The following is a 17,718-nucleotide window of genomic DNA, read 5'->3' on the forward strand; positions in this document are numbered from 1 at the left end:
GCGACTCCAACCGGGGAGCGGCCTCCTGCGGAGCAGCCTCCTCTGGAGCGGCCTTCTTGGGAGTGACCTTGTCGGGATCATCGTCATCGCCTTTTCCTAAGAGGTAGCCCTGACCGGTCAGTTTGATTCTTGATGCTTGGCCCAAAATGAAGTTTTGCTTGACCTTCGCTTTGTATCAGTCTTGTTCCTTTGATCACGGACCCTAAGACTAATAAAGGAATTCAACAAAGTTGTAGGAATCAAAATTGACACATAAAAATCAGTTATTTCCATATGCTAACAACGAGCAATATGAAAATGAAATTAAGGAAAACAATTCCATTTACAATAACATCAAAAATAATAAAATACTTAGGAATATGCTTAACCAAGGAGACAAAGGGCTCATACACTGAAAACTATAAGATGTTGCTGAAAGGAAGGTTTAAGGAAGATGCCCATGTTTATGAGTTGGAAGAATTAATATTGTTCAGATGTTGATACTACCCAGATCCACCTAAAGCCCAACAGTGATTTTTGCAGAAATATGATAATCCATCCTATAATTCATATGGAATCTCAATGAACCCTGAATACCCAAAATTATTTTGAAAAAGAACAAAATTAGGGATGCCTGGGGTGGGGGGCTCCGTCTGCTAAAAGCATCTGCCTTCAGCGCAGGTCATGATCCCAGGGTCCTGGGATCAAGTCCTGCATTGGGATCCTTGCTCAGCAGGGAGTCTGCTTCCCCTGCCTGCTGCTCCCCCTGCTTATACTCTTATACTCTCTTACTTATCTCTCTCTATCTGACAAATAAATAAAATAAAATAAAAAAAAGAAAAATAACAAAATTGAAGATCTCACACTTTCTTGTTTCAAAATGTATTACAAAGCTTTAGTGATTAAAACAGAGTGCCAACTGGCACAAGACAGACATTTACACCAATGGAATAGAACAGAGAGTCCAGAAATAAACCGTCAAACATATGGTCAAATGATTTTCAGCAAGGATACCAACATCATTCAATGGGGGAAAGCTAGTCTTTTCAACAAATGTTGGGAAAACAGGATCTCCACATGCAAAAGAATGAAGATAAACCTTTACCTTACCCCATATACAAAAGATCATTCAAAATGCATGGAAGAATTAAACATAAGACCTGAAATTATAGTCTTAGAAGAAAACATAGGGGAAAATCTTCATGACGTTGGATTTGGCAATAATTTCTTGAATATGACACCAAAACCACAGACAAAAAAAATAGATAAACCGGACTACATAAAATTTAAAATTTCTGTGCATCAAGGGACACAATCAACAGAGTGAATAGACAACTCATGAAATGGGAGGAAATATTTGCCAATCCAGTATCTGCTAAAGAGTTAATATCTGGAATATATAAAGAAATCCTACACTAACAACAGCAACAACCAAAATTTAACCTGATTAAAAAGTAGACAAAGCCCTTAAATAGGGGCGCCTGGGTGGCTCAGTTGGTTAAGTGGCTGCCTTCAGCTCCAGTCATGATCCCAAGGTCCTGGGATCAAGCTCTGTACTGGGCTCCCTCAGTGGGGTATCTGCTTCTCCCTTTCCCTCTGCCCCTCCCCCTGCATCCCCCAAAGAAGATATACAAATAACCAACAACACATGAAAAGATGCTCAACATTACTAATCATTAGGGGAATGCAAATCAGAACCAAAATTAGTTACCACTTTTTATCTATTATGCTGGCTACTATAAAAGGGGGGTGGATAGCAAGTATTGGCAAAGATACAGCAAAACTAGCCTTGTACACTGCTGGTAGGGATATAAATTTGTGCAGCCATATGAAAAATAATATGGTGGCTCTTTTTTTTTTTTTTAAGATTTCATTTATTTATTTGACAGAGGAGACCCAGCCAGAGAGGGAACACAAGCAGGGCAAGTGGGAGAGGGGGAAGCAGACTCCCCACTGAGCAGGGAACCCGATGCGGGGCTCAATCCCAGGACCCTGGGATCATGACCCAAGCTGAAGGCAGACGCCCAACAACTGAGCCACCTGGGCGTCCCATATGGTGGCTCTTCAAAAAGTTAAAACTAGACCTACCGTATGATCCAGCAATCCCACTTCTGGTTGTAGACCCAAAAGAATTGAGAGCAGAGTCTCAAAGAGCTATTCATAGCAGCATAGTTACAAGAGCCAGAAAATAGAAGCAACCCATGTGCCTATTAACAGATGAATATCAGGGTAGACAAAATATGGTATCTACATACAATGAAATATTATTCAGCCTTAAAAAGGGAGGAAATTCTTGGCGCCTGGGTGGCTCAGTGGGTGAGGCCTCTGCCTTCGGCTCAGGTCATGATCTCGGGGTCCTGGACTCGAGTCCCGCATCAGGCTCTCTGCTCAGCGGGGAGCCTGCTTCCCTCTCCGCCTGCCTCTCTGCCTACTTGTGGTCTCTCTCTGTCAAATAAATAAAATCTTTAAAAAAAAAAAAAAGAAAATTCTGACAGATGCTCTATAATATGAGGACATGATGCTAAATGAAATAAGCCAATCACAAAAAGACAAACACTGTATGATTCCACTAAAATAGTGAAATTCATAGACAGAAAATAGAATGGTGGTTTCCAGGGGCTGCGGGGAAAGGAGAATGGGGAGTCATTATTTAACGACAGAGGTTCAGTTTTGCAAGATGAGAAATGTTCTGGAGCTGAATGGTTGTGATGGTTGCACAAGGTGAATGCACTTAACACAACTGAACAACACCTTAGAAGTGTCCTATACACTTAAAAATGGCTAAAATGCTAAGCCATAAGATTTATCATATGTGTATTTTGCCATAATTAATAATTTAAAAAAGAAAGAAAAAAACAAAAAAAAAATTCCACACAGCCTTGGATTTTAGAATTCCAAGCCACAATCTTGGATTTATCCTTATAAGCTCATTCCAGATATTAAATCAGTTCAGATGAGAAATTCATTATCCTCACCCATCCTGCAAGCTGATGGAGGATAATAAAACAAGTATTTATACTGCTACTGCTTTACACTTTCAGGTTAATTCATGACTTTAAGGTGCATCAGAAATAGAAGTTCTAACTTAGAAAATCAGTGTAAAATTGAACATCAGTTCAATTTTCTATTTTCAATAGAAAATCAGTGTAAAATTGAACATTTGTATATGCTATTATGGGGGTTCTGGGCCTGTTTGCCGTCAGGTCCACTTCTCATCGTCCTCTGATGTGCTCAGTTTTTTGGCTGGTTGATCACTACAGGCTGCACAACTCAGGCAGCCATGTCAGCTGGCTTCCCGTTCAAGCAGTGGAAAGCGATGGAGAGAGCCTGTAAAGCAGATGAAGGAAGAAGCCAGGGGGTTTCTCTCCCAGCACCTCCTCCACCCTCATTCCCATCGCCATGTCACGTAGCTTCCTCTGTGATGACTCTAGCTTCCACATGGGGTCAGGTCCCACGGGAGAGGCTAGCCATAATTCCAGCTTCTCCAGATAACCCTGGCCCTGGGATCTGGTAACGCTTTGTTCCACCACCCTAGGTAGCAGTGGTAACAGGTTTCTGCTATTGTTAATTTTTGGCTTGCCTTACCATCTCTCTCTCTCTTTTTAAAAAAGATTTTATTTATTTATTAGAGAGAGAGAGAATGAGAGAGAGAGCATGAGAAGGGGATGGGTCAGAGGGAGAAGCAGACTCCCCGCTGAGTCCGATGCAGGACTCCATCCCAGGACTCCGGGATCATGACCTGAGCCAAAGGCAGTCGCCCAACCAACTGAGCCACCCAGGCACCCCGCCTTACCATCTTTTGTTAGGCTTCTCAGCCATTGGTTATCATACCCCTCAGCAATAAAAAGGAACAAACTATTGAAACATGCAAGAACTTAGACCTCAGGGGAGTTATACTGAATGAAAAAAGCCAATCACAATATGTTCCATAATGTATGATTCCATTTATATAACATTTGGTGTTCTAGAAACGCCAAAATCATGGAGATGGAAAACAGAGTAGTGGTTGCCAAAGGTTAAGATAGGGGTCGGGGTAAGGAGGAGAGAGGATGAGTGTGACTATAAAAAGATAATATGGGGGCGCCTGCGTGGCTCAGTGGGTTAAGCCTCTGCCTTGGGTTCAAGTCATGCTCTCAGAGTCCTGGGATCAAGCCCCGCATCGGGTTCTCTGCTCAGCAGGGAGCCTCCTTCCCCCTCTTTCTCTGCCTGCCTACTTGTGATCTCTCTCTCTTTCTCTCTCTGTCAAATAAAATCTTTAAAAAAATTTTTTTTAAAAAGATAATACGATGGATCTTTGTGATGAAGCAACATTCTGTATCTCGATGGTGATAATGTGATAAAATTCAGTATGCCCATAAACACAAATGAATGCACGTAAAACAGATGAAATCGGAATTGTCTGTGGATTGTCCCAGTAGCACTTTCCTGATTGTGACCCAGTACTGTGATGATGTTAGATGTTACCATCAGGATAGTTATCATTTCTTTGGATAAATGTCCAGCACTGGAATTACTGGAATTACTTGTGGCTCTATTATTTCCAAATAAAAGTGATTAAAATTTTAGAAAGAAACAGAGATTTCCTGACTTCTCCCTCTAAAATGGACAGCACATTAAGAACTTTTAGATGCTTCGTTGCTATCTAAGAGGTAAGCATAGTCAAAGTGGAGTTTAGCAAGAATGCTCCTTGATATTGCCGACACAGCAGAGATAAATTGACAACATTGAACGAACATGAGTGGTGGCGACTTTCAGGGTAATGCAGATGTTTCCAACGCATATCCTGACTGCCAATGACCTATCCCTGCAATGCTATAAAGGTAGGACATGGACAGGAACCAAAGCCTCCAGGCCATGTGAACAACTCCAAATGAATCATGAGTATATTCTGGTTATTTTTGTTTACTCCAGGACAGATTGAGACTTTCTCTTGCCAGAGAGCTAACACATCCTGGTGGAGAAAAATGACTTGAAAATTTTAAATTCCCAAGAAGGGGTTTCAGTTTATCTCTCTGGTAACAGAAACACATATTTCCCTCGTACCGTTATTTTCTTAATTGACTTGGAAAATAATTTTTTTTTTTGGAAAATAAATTTTTTGTATCATCTACCATCTTTGGCAAAAATAAGAGAACTAAAGAAATACGAAAACTCAGGATTATCAAAATTCTTAGAAACCCCAAGCCACTGTACCACAAGATCAATCCCCTGTAGGATCCACAAGTTATTTCCGTCTGCGCTAACTGCTGCAGGCATCTGGGAATTACTTCAATCCTAGACTGATCCCACTGTAAGCTTATAGGACTAATTTCTGCAGGGACTTATATAATACCTCCAGACTTATCACCAATAAGAACAAGCTATATTGTCAAAACACCCGCCTAAGCAGCATGATCTGATACCTGGAGATTTGGTCTTCTGGAAAAGGATCAAGAAAAAACTGCCTATGAGCCTCTACAAAAAGGACTTTTAACAGATAAGTGACACAGAAATAAATTCCCAAGTTGTTGATCCCAGGGCTTATATTTCCCAGATAAGACACACATCACTTTCTCCTGAGTACTGGGCATCTAGTTCATTAGGGGACCTCACACTGAGGATTCTTAGCAGTTCTCTTAGAAGTTGCTGACTGTGGGCAGTGTCTGTCCCAGGAGATGAAACAAGATGCTAATTGAACAGCTTCTGCAAAAGACAACAGAACAAGATTGATGCTTTAGTTCTTCAGGATCTTTTTCCATACCCTTTGTTCTCTGAAAAATCTTAGCTGTTTTTGTCTTCAACACCCCCTCTTTAACTGACTGAAGTTTTCTTAATATGATCTTCTCTATGGGGATACGGGGTGGCTCAGTTGGTTAAACGTCTGCCTTCAGCTCAGGTCATGATCCCAGGGTCCTGGGATTTAGCCCCGCATCCAGGGCTCTCTGCTCAGCGAGGAGCCTGCTTCCCTTTCTCCCTCTGCCTGCCTCTTTGCCTACTTGTGATCTCTCTCTCTCTGTCAAATAAATAAATAAAATCTTAAAAAAAAAATATATGCTGTTGCGTATTTCTTAGACCTTAGCTACTGCTCTGAGTTTTTTTTTTTTTTTTCTGATAGGTAGGCAATGCTCAATTATTTTACACAATGTGCATATTATAAAAATATTAAAATCACATATTGAAAGTTATCACTAATCCAAGCATAATATACCATTTTACTTTATTTTGATTTTTTTAAGATTTATTTATTCGTAAGAAAGAGAGAGAGAGAGTCGGGGGAGGGGCAGAGGAGAGGGATGGAGAATCCTCAAGCAGATTCTGTGCTGAGTGTGAAGCCCAATGCGGGGCTCAATCCCAGGCCCCTGAGATCACGACCTGAGCCAAAATCAAGAGCCATTGCCTAACAGATTGAGCCATCCAGTTGTTCTACAATATGCCATTTAAAATTTATTTTTATTTTCCTATTTTTATTTATTTTTAAAAAGATTTTATTTATTTGACAGAGAGATCATGAGTAGGCAGAGAGGCAGGCAGAAAGAGAGGGGGAAGCAGGCTCCCTGCCGAGCAGAGAGCCCGATGCGGGGCTCGATCCCAGGACCCTGAGATCATGACCTGAGCCAAAGGCAGCGGTTTAACCCACTGAGCCCCCCAGGCGCCCCTGTATGGTATTTCTATTTTTAATTTTGTGACGTAGCTCCATACTGTTCCCCACAATGCTTGTACCAATTCATGTTCCCACCAACAGTGCGAGAGGGTTCCCTTTTTTCCACATCCTCACCAACACTTGTTATTTGTATCGCTCTGAATTTAACTCATTGTTGGATGTGTTGCCTCTCCACCTAATCCTGCTGACCAAAAAAAAAAAAAAAGTAGTAGCCTCAAATACTTTAGAAGGCAGATCCTTCCACAATTCCTTTCTGGTCTTAAGTTTTCTTCACATAATTAATTCCAAAGTTTGGTACTATAAAAATTTGGATCTGTACAAAGTGTTTCTGCTGAGGTCATTATATCTGTACCAGTTAAACGTAGGTTATCAGGAATGGGAACTAATGTTGGGGCTATTCTTGCTACAGACACTCTAACCTACTTACATTAATTGTGTAACTCTGCTCGAGGAATCTGTCCACCTCAAGAGTACAAAAACTGGTATATACTTATTGTGATAAATGATATTTATCTTTCAGTCCAACCTATGCCTCACTGGGATCCTAACTTCTTATTTAGAGATCAAGCTTTTGCCTCCTACTAACTTATCCTACACATTCAAGGTGATTGTTAGAGCCTCTCAGATATTTCCAACTATCACCTCTCCAGTGGGTTATGTTTTTCTGACAATGGTACCTAGAAAACACTGAAATGAGACAAGAACAAGCTACTCAGGAAAACTCCCAGGAGGCGTAACCTATTCCCTTACCATGCATATAATATGAGCTTCATTTCCCTAAAGAAGGATAATACTACTGGAGAAGATGATCCAAAACTTGTCTTTAACCCCAGCAGACATCATAAATGACACAACATCCAATTTAAATTTATTAACCCAGGGGAAAATTATGCTTTAGCCAACACTTCTTGCTGCACCTACATAAATACAGGTCAAGTAGAAAACTCTGTAACTATGCTAAAAAAAAGTCACCTGAATTTCTAAAAAAGACAAGCTGGACTTTGGGTCATGTTTTCATTGCCTGGATTTGATAACCTAGAGCTCTGTCTTCAGGGCTTATTACAGGAAATAATAACCATTTTTTTTTTCTGGTAGTTTCCAGGAAGATAGTCGGCTGATGTAGCATCTTCAGAGTCTTAAATGATACTGTGCAACCATCATCATGTCAGAGAACTCAACAACTCTAGCTGTAACAAAAGGAAAAGCTGAGACGGATCTAAGTCTAACTATCTCCACAATCTCCTAATGAGCAAAGTCTTGGAAAAGGTGAAGAGTTGGGTAGTAGACTAAAGTCCTGAGGCTGACTTCATCTGCCCTGGGCTAAGAGGGAGGCTGAGACAGAGAAGGCGTCTTCTGAAAGCCTGGTGCTGGCTTGGCACTACCATCAAGACTTCGGTGTTGAGAGGAGCCAGTATGACACGGACAACTAGACTGGGTTTTCTCTTGATGAGCACGAACAGTTTCACAAAATACCAACACAACAAGACAAAGCCTCCACTGCGACAGATCAAGACAAAAACAAGACCAGTCCATCATGACTGAACACAGACAAAAACAAGAACATTATCCAAACAGAAATGACGAAATATCCTCATCCCGGCTAATATGATAATTATGCTCTTTTATCAATTATAGTTTTAGTTTTGCTCCTTTCCCCCCCCACATTTCAGATAAAATTTTTTAAGCTATCCAGGAGTGTCTGGGGGGCTCAGTCAGTTAAAATGTCTGCCTTCAGCTCAGGTCATGATCCTGGGGTCCTGGGGTCGAGCCCTGCACCCGGGCTTCCTGCTCAGCAGGGAGTCTGTTTCTCCTGCTCCTCCTGTTTGTGCTCTCTCTCTCAAATAAATAAAATAAAAATTTTAAGCAATCCAATCTCAGAACTATGCCTTCTCCCTCATAGCATTCAAACCGGCAAAGGCCCTTCCCTTGAGTCTTCGCCAGAAACCAAACACAAGCTTAAGTCCTATAAGAAGTCATTTCTTTTTTTTTTTTAATTTTTTAAAAAAAGATTTTATTTATTTATTTGAGAGAGAGACAGTGAGAGAGAGCATGAGCGAGGAGAAGGTCAGATGGAGAAGCAGACTCCCTGTGGAGCTGGGAGCCCTATGTGGGACTTAATCCCGGAACTCCGGGATCATGACCTGAGCCGGAGGCAGTCGTCCAACCAACTGAGCCACCCGGGCGTCCCTAAGAAGTCATTTCTAACACCTTCTTACTGAGATGCCCTACAATTTCCATACTGTGTGGTCTCCTTTATTGATATGAGTCAACAATCCCAATTTTATTTAATTACAGCTGTATTCTTGGTGCCCTTTGACAGGAGGGCATTGTCACTGGAAACTGGCAATTGGCTTTTTTTTTTTTTAACTGAAAGATAGTGATTTTTAATTATTTTTTTTATTTTTTAAAGATTTTATTTATTTATTTGACAGATCACAAGTAGGCAGAGAGGCAGGCAGAGGGAGAGGGGGAAGCAAGCTCCCTGCTGAGCAGAGAGCCCGATGCAGGGCTCGATCCCAGGATCCTGGGATCATGACCTGAGCCGAAGGTAGACGCTTAACCCACTGAGCCACCCAGGTGCCCAAGTTATTGATTTTTTAAAAAGTTAACTCAAAACAAGTTTCAAGCGGTCTGAAATCATGGTACAGGTCTGTGGGTTTGATTTGGCCCAAGGGCTGCGGGTTTGGAACTTTCAGTTGGATGATCCCTTCTGGATGTAAAGATGAATGCTATGAATAGTTAACAGCCATTAACTATCTAAGCTGACCCAGGGACTGAACACAGACTTGCACATGTACTGTTTTAGTTCATGTTCTTTTCTACTTGAGTCATTCAGAACCCTCTGAATTCCATTCATGCTGTGCCATTCGCCAGGCTGCCTGCTGCACGTCTAACTATAAATGAGGTCAAATCCCTATTTACAGGAAGATGCTGATGTATACTGGTTCCTTCCCACTGTGAGCCTGTAGCCATAGGAACTGCGATCAAGTACACAATAACACCTCCATGATCAAATCCCCGGGGAGCAAAGTTCGTTTTCATGAAGCTGGTCTGACTAGTGAGCAATCTGGGGGACTTTCTGGGCTTCGCAGCAGTGTGCCGCCTCCTGACTTTCGGCTGGCTTTGGCGGAGAAGAAAGCAGATCTGTCTCAGGTATGGGCTTCTTCTTCTTTTTTTTTTTTTTTTTAAGATTTTATTTATTTATTTGACAGACAGAGATCACAAGTAGGCAGAGAGAGAGAGAGAGAGAGAGGAGGAAGCAGGCTTCCCACTGAGCAGAGAGCCCGATGCGAGGCTCAATCCCAGGACCCTGAAATCATGACCTGAGCCTAAGACAGAGGCTTTGACCCACGGAGCCACCCAGGCGCCCCTCAGGTATGGGCTTCTGATTGGGAGCTGGGACTGAGCCAGGCAGGAAAAGGCTGTGGGGAAAATTCTTCCAGCCATGCTATTCCCGAGGAGAAAGCAGGAGAAGGGCATTGTACACCAGGTTCCATGGTCTCTGAAGGCTTTACCAGTTCTCTGAGTGTATGAATGGTGCCTAGAATATAGGATTCTGCCATCACCCGGGGCATTGGCTAGAACCTTTCAGGACCCTCCCAGCACTAGAATCATAGGAGCGAGGGACCCGATTCTATGATGGTTTTGGCTTGTGACAGTGGGAGGGAACAGAAGAAATTTTAGGCTGATTGTTGGAGGTCATACCCCACTAGCTCACTTCCTTTTCTGCAGCCATTTCCCATACAATATACCTTCCCTCTGTTCTCCAAAAAGTCCAGGGACCCATGGCGTTCTCTAACTGCCTGAGGTGAGCCCTGGGAATCTTAACCCACTCAGCCCCTGACTTTCCCCTTTCCTCCGCTCTGTGGACCAAGGTTTCTGCCTCAGTTCCCCTGAATGTCAAAACAGTTTTCCTAGGACTGGAGCTAGCCCTGACTCCTTGGCATTCCAGACTCCCTTGGCCAGTGGTGGCCCTTGGAGTCAAGACTGCCTTCCTGCGCTCGTAATGTCAGGCTGAGCCTTGCCGTAAGAAACTGATTACTCAGAACCCCAATTCTGAGAGTCTCTGACTGCCCCTCATGTCCTATGTGGGTCGTAACAGCCTGAATCAAGATGCTTTGGGTACAGTCCTGTGCGCCATGGCCACATCGCTCAGGGAGTGGCTCTATGCCAGATCAGGTTCCCAGTCCAGATCCCCAGTGCCAGTCTTGCTCTCTTTACCACCAGACCATTCTGCTAACAAGACATCTCTCTGGCCAAGCTGCTCATTTTGAAAGAGATGACCAAGGGACGTAATGAGATAAAGACAGAGACAGACAGAGAGTGGGAGAGAAAGAGAGAGAGAGAGAGATTAGGACAGAGGCTCCTAAAAAAGATCTGTCATTTTTCAATCAATCAATCAATCAATCAATCACCTGAAACATAATGGAGGTCTGCATCTCTTTTCCTTCCTTGCCCAATATGCACCTATGAGGCTTCTTTTTATTTATTTAAAATTGTATTTATTTGTTTGACAGAGAGAGACACAGCAAGAGAGGCAGAGGGAGTGGGAGACGGAGAAGCAGGCTTCCCACTGAGCAGGGAGCCTGATGTGGGGCTTGATCCCAGGAGCCTGGGACCATGACCTGAGCTGAAGGCAGATGCTTAACGACTGAGCCACCCAGGCACCCCTTCTTTTTATTATTTAGAAAAACTTTAATTATTATTGAAAAGCTGATACACATGATAAACAATTCAAACAATAACAGAGTATGCAGGGGTACCTGGGTGGCTCAGTGGGTTAAAGCCTCTGCCTTCAGCTCGGGTCATGATCTCAGGGTCCTGGGATGGAGCCCCGCGTCGGGCTCTCTGCTCGGTGGGGAGCCTGCTTCCTCCTCTCTCTCTGCCTATTTGTGATCTCTGTCTATCAAATAAATAAATAAAATCTTTTAAAAAAATAACAGAGTATGCAGTATAAAATATGTTTCCCCCCAACCCTGACCTCTAATTCTCCTTTCTAGAGGCAGCCCCTGTCTTCAGAGTTTCTCCTTTATCTTCCTAAAACATACTACACACATATAAGCATGTGTGTATCTAATCTCTTCCTTTTTGTGAAACACACGTTAACGTGCTATTTGTTTTCCTACATTATACTGTTTCCACTTGAATAAACTCCACCTAGAGCCTATTTCAGATCTGTACATGTAGACACGTCTCATCCTACTTAGTAGATGGATCGCATTCTATTATGGCCCTACTGATGGGACAATTCCAGTGGTTTTCTTTATTTGTTTTGATATTATAAACAATGCTGCGATGATTATCTTTGTAATACATCTTGAAATACAGGCGTAAGTTTGTCAGATAAATTCCAAAAGGTAGAATTTCTGTGTCAAAGATTGTGTTCACCTTGGCAGATATTTCCACTCTGTCCTGCCTGGAGCTTAAATCGGTTTAGACTCACATCAACGCTGAGGGTGGGCCCGTTTTCCCATACCCTCAACAACAGGGTATTTCCAGACACTCAGTCTTGGTGTGGCCTTATTATTTTATTCATCAAAATAATACATGTTGTTAGGTCCTGAGCTGTGCACAAGAATGTAGAAATTAATAGAACCGGTTCTAAACCTTGCCCTCATAACCCAGACATGCCAACTACAATATTATCTGGAAAATGCAACAACGGTACAAGGTACAAAGGTAACACAATGAAGGGAGGAGTTCATTTCATCTTTCTGAGGGAGAGTGGGGTTTGTTCACAGCTAGGGGAAACTTGGTAAAGAACCCAGTATCTGAGATAGGGTTTTTTTGTTTGTTTGTTTGTTCTGAGATAGGTTTTTTTTTAAAGATTTTATTTATTTATCAGAGAGAGAGAGGGGGAGAGAGCGAGCACAGGCAGACAGAGAGGCAGGCAGAGGGAGAAGCAGGCTCCCCGCCGAGCAAGGACCCTGATGTGGGACTCGATCCCAGGACGCTGGGATCATGATCTGAGCCGAAGGCAGCTGCTTAACCGACTGAGCCACCCAGGCGTCCCCTGAGATAGGTTTTGAAGAATTCATTTATTTAACAAACATGCGCTAAGGGCCCAAGATGTGCCACACACTGTCCTGGGTTCTTAGGATATATTAGTGACAAGACAAAGATTCTTGTCCTCATAAAGCTTATGTCCTAGTGCATCAGTAATGAGTAGACATAATAATTAAGTAAATTATACAGTATGTTGCAAGGTGATAGGCACTATGGAAAAATAAGAAACACAATAGTGTAGGGGGATAAGGCGTGTCCATGGTAGATGGGGAGGCAAACAGCAATTTTAAGTAAGGGGGCCATGTAGACCTTGTCAAGGAGCTGGTTTTTGAACAAAGACTTGATCAAAGCGATTTAGTTGGGAAATAGCGAAGAAAAAGCTTTCCAGGTCGTGACGACAGCCAGCACCAAGGCTCTGCGGTAAGTGTGGGCCTGACATCACAAAGAGCAGCGAGGAAGCCAGTCGACTAAGGCAGGGGAAGGACAGTAGGAGGGGGTCAGAGAGATGATATAGGCTTCAGGCCCCTGAGACAGCTTTGGTTTTTCCCCTAGGTAAAATGAGAAGTCATTGCGTGGTTTTAAGCAGAGAAGCAACATGATCTTCCTTTAAAAAAAAATTTTTTTTAAAGATTATTCTGGATCAGGGCATCTGGGTGACTCGGTTGGTTGAGTGTCCAACTCCTAATCTCAGTTCAGGTCTTGATCTCAGGGTCATGAATCCAAACCCTGCATTGGGCTCCATGCTGAGCTTGGAGCCAACTTAAAAAAATTATTATGGATGTTGTATTTAGACTGTGGGATGGGGACAAAGGTAGAAGTAGAGGGTCCAGTAAGTCAGATATGAGGTAACGGGAGCTTGAACAAACATGGTGGCAGCAGAGATGGTAAGAAATGGTTGGATTCTAGATATGTGTTTGAGGTGAAGTCATAGAACTGGAAGTGGCATGAGAGAAGAAAAAAGGAGTTAAAAATGACCTCAATGGTTTTGGCCTGAGCTACTGGGGAGAAAAAAAAAAATGGAGTCAGACTCAACTGAGATAAGAAAGCGGAAGGTAAGACAAGTTTCACGGGGAAAGACCGAGTATTCAGTTTGGGATATGTTAAGTTTCTGAGAGCTGTTAGACATGCAAGTGGAGACGTCAAGGAGACGGTGAAATATATGAATGTGGTGGCTCAGTGGGTTAAGCCTCTGACTTCGGCTCAGGTCATGATCTCAGGGTCCTGGGATCGAGCCCCGCATCGGGCTCTCTGCTCAGCAGAGAGCCTGCTTCCTCCTCTCTCTCTGCCTGCCTCTCTGCCTACTTGTGATCTCTGTCAAATGAATAAATAAAATATTAAAAAAATTAAAAAAGCCTCCAGGGAGTCTTGATCTCCCCTGGACGGTTTAAAAAAAAAAAAAAAAGAAATATATGACTATGAAGTTTAGAGACAGAGGTCTACACCAGAAATATAAATTCAACATGTAATGATGAGTCTGGGGTTTTTCAGGCAGACGAAGGTGAGGAGTGATCCACATGGAAGAAACAGTTTGAACACAGGCATAAATATTTGAATTAGCAACTTTAGTCTGGGGAGCAATAGATGTTCATCTCTCACTGGGTTTAGAGCTGTAGAGGATGGTGCTGCAGGGTCAGCAGGAATATGACTGCCAGGGGCCTTACGGGGCAAACCAAGAAGCTTCCATTTTACCATGAAAGCAGTGATTGACGAATGAGCAGACGGGTATTTCAGAATGCATCTGAGAGAAGGAATTCTGGGGAACAAGTCTGGAAATGGTTAGTCCTGGCAAGAGAGGTGTTGAGGACCTGCGCAAAAGCAGTGGGAAGGCAGAGCGAAGAGTGTATTTGAGGAATATCTGTAGGGCTCAGACTGACTAAATATGAGGGTTCCGGAGTCAGGAAGAGGCAAGGATGATTCCAAGGTTTCGGGTTCGGTAAGAGAGCAAGCGCTGGTGTCAGCCGAGACAGGGGACGGTGGAGATGGGGCAGCAGCTGCAGACAGAACATGGGCTCACTGTGGGTCCTTTTAGATATGGTGAGCTGGAGGTGACAGCCGGATGTCAGATCTATTAGCCAAAAGGCTCACTCTTGGCATTTTGGATCCATTAGAATTATTCATCAGAGGATAATTAAAGCCATGAATATGAGTGTGTTTCAAATGAGGGAAGGGAACCAGTAGAGAAGAGTCCTTGATTTCTGTCTTTCCTTCCGTCACCAAGTCCCATCGCCTCTGGTGTCTTCAGTTCAACGACTTTTCTTCCATCCCACGTGATGACCTTGGCACTAGCCCATCGCATCTTCCTTGCAGGTTGGGAACTGTTCCTAATTTCCTCTTGCCCACCTCCTTTCGACCCATTTCCTTATAGTACTCAGTGATCATTTAAAAATGTATATATTATCATATCATTATTCTTCTTAAAAATCTCCCTTGGCTTCCCATTCCTCTTTATAATAAACTCCAGTCTCTTTACAATGGTTTGCGGGGCCCTAGCCCTGGAGTAGCTCTCCAGCCTCTTTTCATACCGGTCTCCCCTCATCCATGTTGGGTCACACCAGCGCCCTACAAGCCAGTCCTTTCTTCTCTGGATCTTTGCTCTGCTGTTCCTTCTACCCAGAATGCTCATCTCCCAGACTTTCCTACAGAAAACTTCAGGCATCAACTCAAACGTCACCTCCACACACCCATACACACACAAAAGAACAACCAAAAAAAAAAAGATCAGCATACCTCTGTGACCTACTTATTTAAAATGACCTCTTATTCCCTATATCTTCGTATTTATTTCTTTCACATCCATTTCAAAATTAGTTGTTAATTGTCTCTCTTGCTCACTACAATGGAAGCTTTATGAGGTCTGGAGTATTATCTAATTTGTTCCCCACTATAATCCTAGCATCCAGGCACAAAGAGTTGCTCTGTAAATTTTTGTTGAATGAATTCGGGTGGAAAAGCAGAGAAGGGACCACTGAGGAGTTGAGACGGATCCAGAGCCCAGGGAGGGGATTGGCCTTGGGCGGGAAGGGGGACACATGCATGTTCCTCTGTGAACAGAGACAAGGATGCAAGTTTAGATGAGTGCGCAGGCAAGTGTGTATGTGGGGCTTGGGGGTATGTGGCAAGGGCAGGAAGTTCAAGGACTTCATGATTGATGCCCTCTTTCTGACGTGGTCATCAGCTGACTGGTCAGGTGGAAGTTTTCGAGGTCGGGTAAAGGATTTGAGGAGACTGGGAGGGATTTGAGACAGTGACTGAGTATGGGAGAGGGAACTCCCCCAAATTTGGAGACTACCATGGGGCAGCCGCCAGGTGAGTGTTGAGGTTGTACAGATGAGAAGGATGTGAAACAGACTTTGCTTTCAGAAATCTGCAATCCAGAGGAGGTAGACTTTGTCCAAGAAAGCGGGGAGGCAGGGGGATGGGGACTATCATGGTGAACGTGACGGAGGTATGTTGAGGGCGGAGACTCCATCCTGGGAGTGGGGAAAATCATTACAGAATCCGTGCCCTTCGAGGTTGGCCCCGAAGAAAGGATGTACAAGGTAGAAGTGAGTGCGTTCCACCAAGAGGACGGTACTAGCAAAGGCACGGTGGTGTGGGACGCCCGAGGGAAACGTGGAAGGTGATGCAGGAAGGCAGGGCAGAGGCTAAGCAGCGAGGGGTCTTGCATGCCCCAGGAATTAGAGCTTCACTCCCGGGTCCGCAGAGGTCTTCAGCGGAGCAGCGGAATCTTGACATTGCACGTTTAGCAAGTTGACCCAACAGGCGACGTGGGTGTTGGATTGAAGGGAGGAGAGACTGGAGGCCGTGAGAAGGGTGAGGAGACAGCTCCTGTGGTCCCAGGGAGAGAGGAGGCGTTCCCCAAGTCAGCAAAGGCAGTAGGCTTGCAGAGGAAGGGAGGGATTTCAGCTCTCTCTCTCTAATGAATAAAACCTTTAAAAACATAAAAATAGGGGCGTCTCGGTGGCTCAGTTTGATAAGCATCTGCCTTCGGCTCAGGTCCATGACCCCAGAGTCCTGAGATCAAGCCCTGTGTAGCATCTGGCTCCTTACCCGGCAGGGAACCTGCTTCTCCCTTGGCTCGCCACTCCCCCTTCCTGTACACTCCCTTCTGCTCTCTCTGGCAAATAAATAAAATCTTTAAAAAATAAAAATAAAATAAAAAACTGTGGCAAAATACACATGCAATTTACCATTTTAACCATTTTATTTATTCATTTATTTATTTATTAAAAAGATTTTTATTTATTTATTTGATAGAGAGAGAGAGAGAGAGAAAGCACACAAGCAGGGGGAGCTGTGGGCAGAGGGAAAGGGAGAAGCACTGGATGTTGGGCTCCATCCCAGGACCCTGGGATCATGACCTGAACTGAAGGAAGACGCTTAACCGACTGAGCCACCCAGGCACCCCCATTTGAACCATTTGAAAGAGTAAAACTTAGTGCCATTAAGTACATTGACAGTGTTGTACAGCCATTACCTCTATCTAGTTCCAACATATTTGCATCATCCCAAAGGAAACCCCAGATCCATTGGGCGGTTATTTGCTAGACCCCTTCTGCCCAGCCCGTGGCAGGCACGTTCAGTCTCTACGGATTTGCCTATTCTGGATCTTTCATATAAATGGAATCCTACAACATGTGACCTTTTGTGTCCGACGTCTTTCACTGAGTATAATGCTTCCCGGGTTCATCCATGTTGTAGCCGGTGTCAGTACTTCATTCTCTTTTCTTCCCCATCATTTTTATCATGGCAAAATATACATAACATCAGGTTTACCATTTTAACTACCTTTAAATGAACAGTTCAGCTTATGTTAATTAACTGAATTTTTAAAAAGTACGCAGTTCCGTGGCATTGTGTGCACTCACACTGCACAACCATCACCGCCGTCCACCTCCAGAACGTTTTTCATTTTCCCAGACAGAAACTCTGTACCCATTAAATAATGACTCTAAAATCTCCTTTCCCTCAAGCGCCTGGCAATCACCATTCTACATTCTGTCTCTGTGAATTTGCCTATTCTAGGGACCTCATATCAGTGGAATCATGCAGTGTGTGTCTTTTTGTGACTGGCTCATTTCATAAAGCATAAT

At 43.5% G+C, this 17,718-nt stretch overlaps 1 protein-coding gene across 2 annotated transcripts in view; it reads left to right on the forward strand.

The window, feature by feature from the left end:
• Window positions 1-17,718, forward strand: part of TMEM219 (transmembrane protein 219) — a 38,033-nt gene that overhangs the window by 3,038 nt on the left and 17,277 nt on the right. The window contains exon 3 of one of the 2 annotated variants that reach the window (XM_082714525.1): window positions 9,832-9,994. The gene's annotated coding sequence lies outside the window, so the exon portion shown is untranslated. Of the gene's footprint in view, window positions 1-9,639; window positions 9,773-9,831; window positions 9,995-17,718 lie in introns of those variants that run through there. The other variant, XM_082714526.1, reaches the window with a different exon arrangement.

The sequence above is a fragment of the Mustela nivalis genome, assembly GCF_964662115.1.
Source record: "Mustela nivalis genome assembly, chromosome: 19".
In the NCBI taxonomy this organism is placed as follows: Eukaryota; Metazoa; Chordata; class Mammalia; order Carnivora; family Mustelidae; genus Mustela; species Mustela nivalis.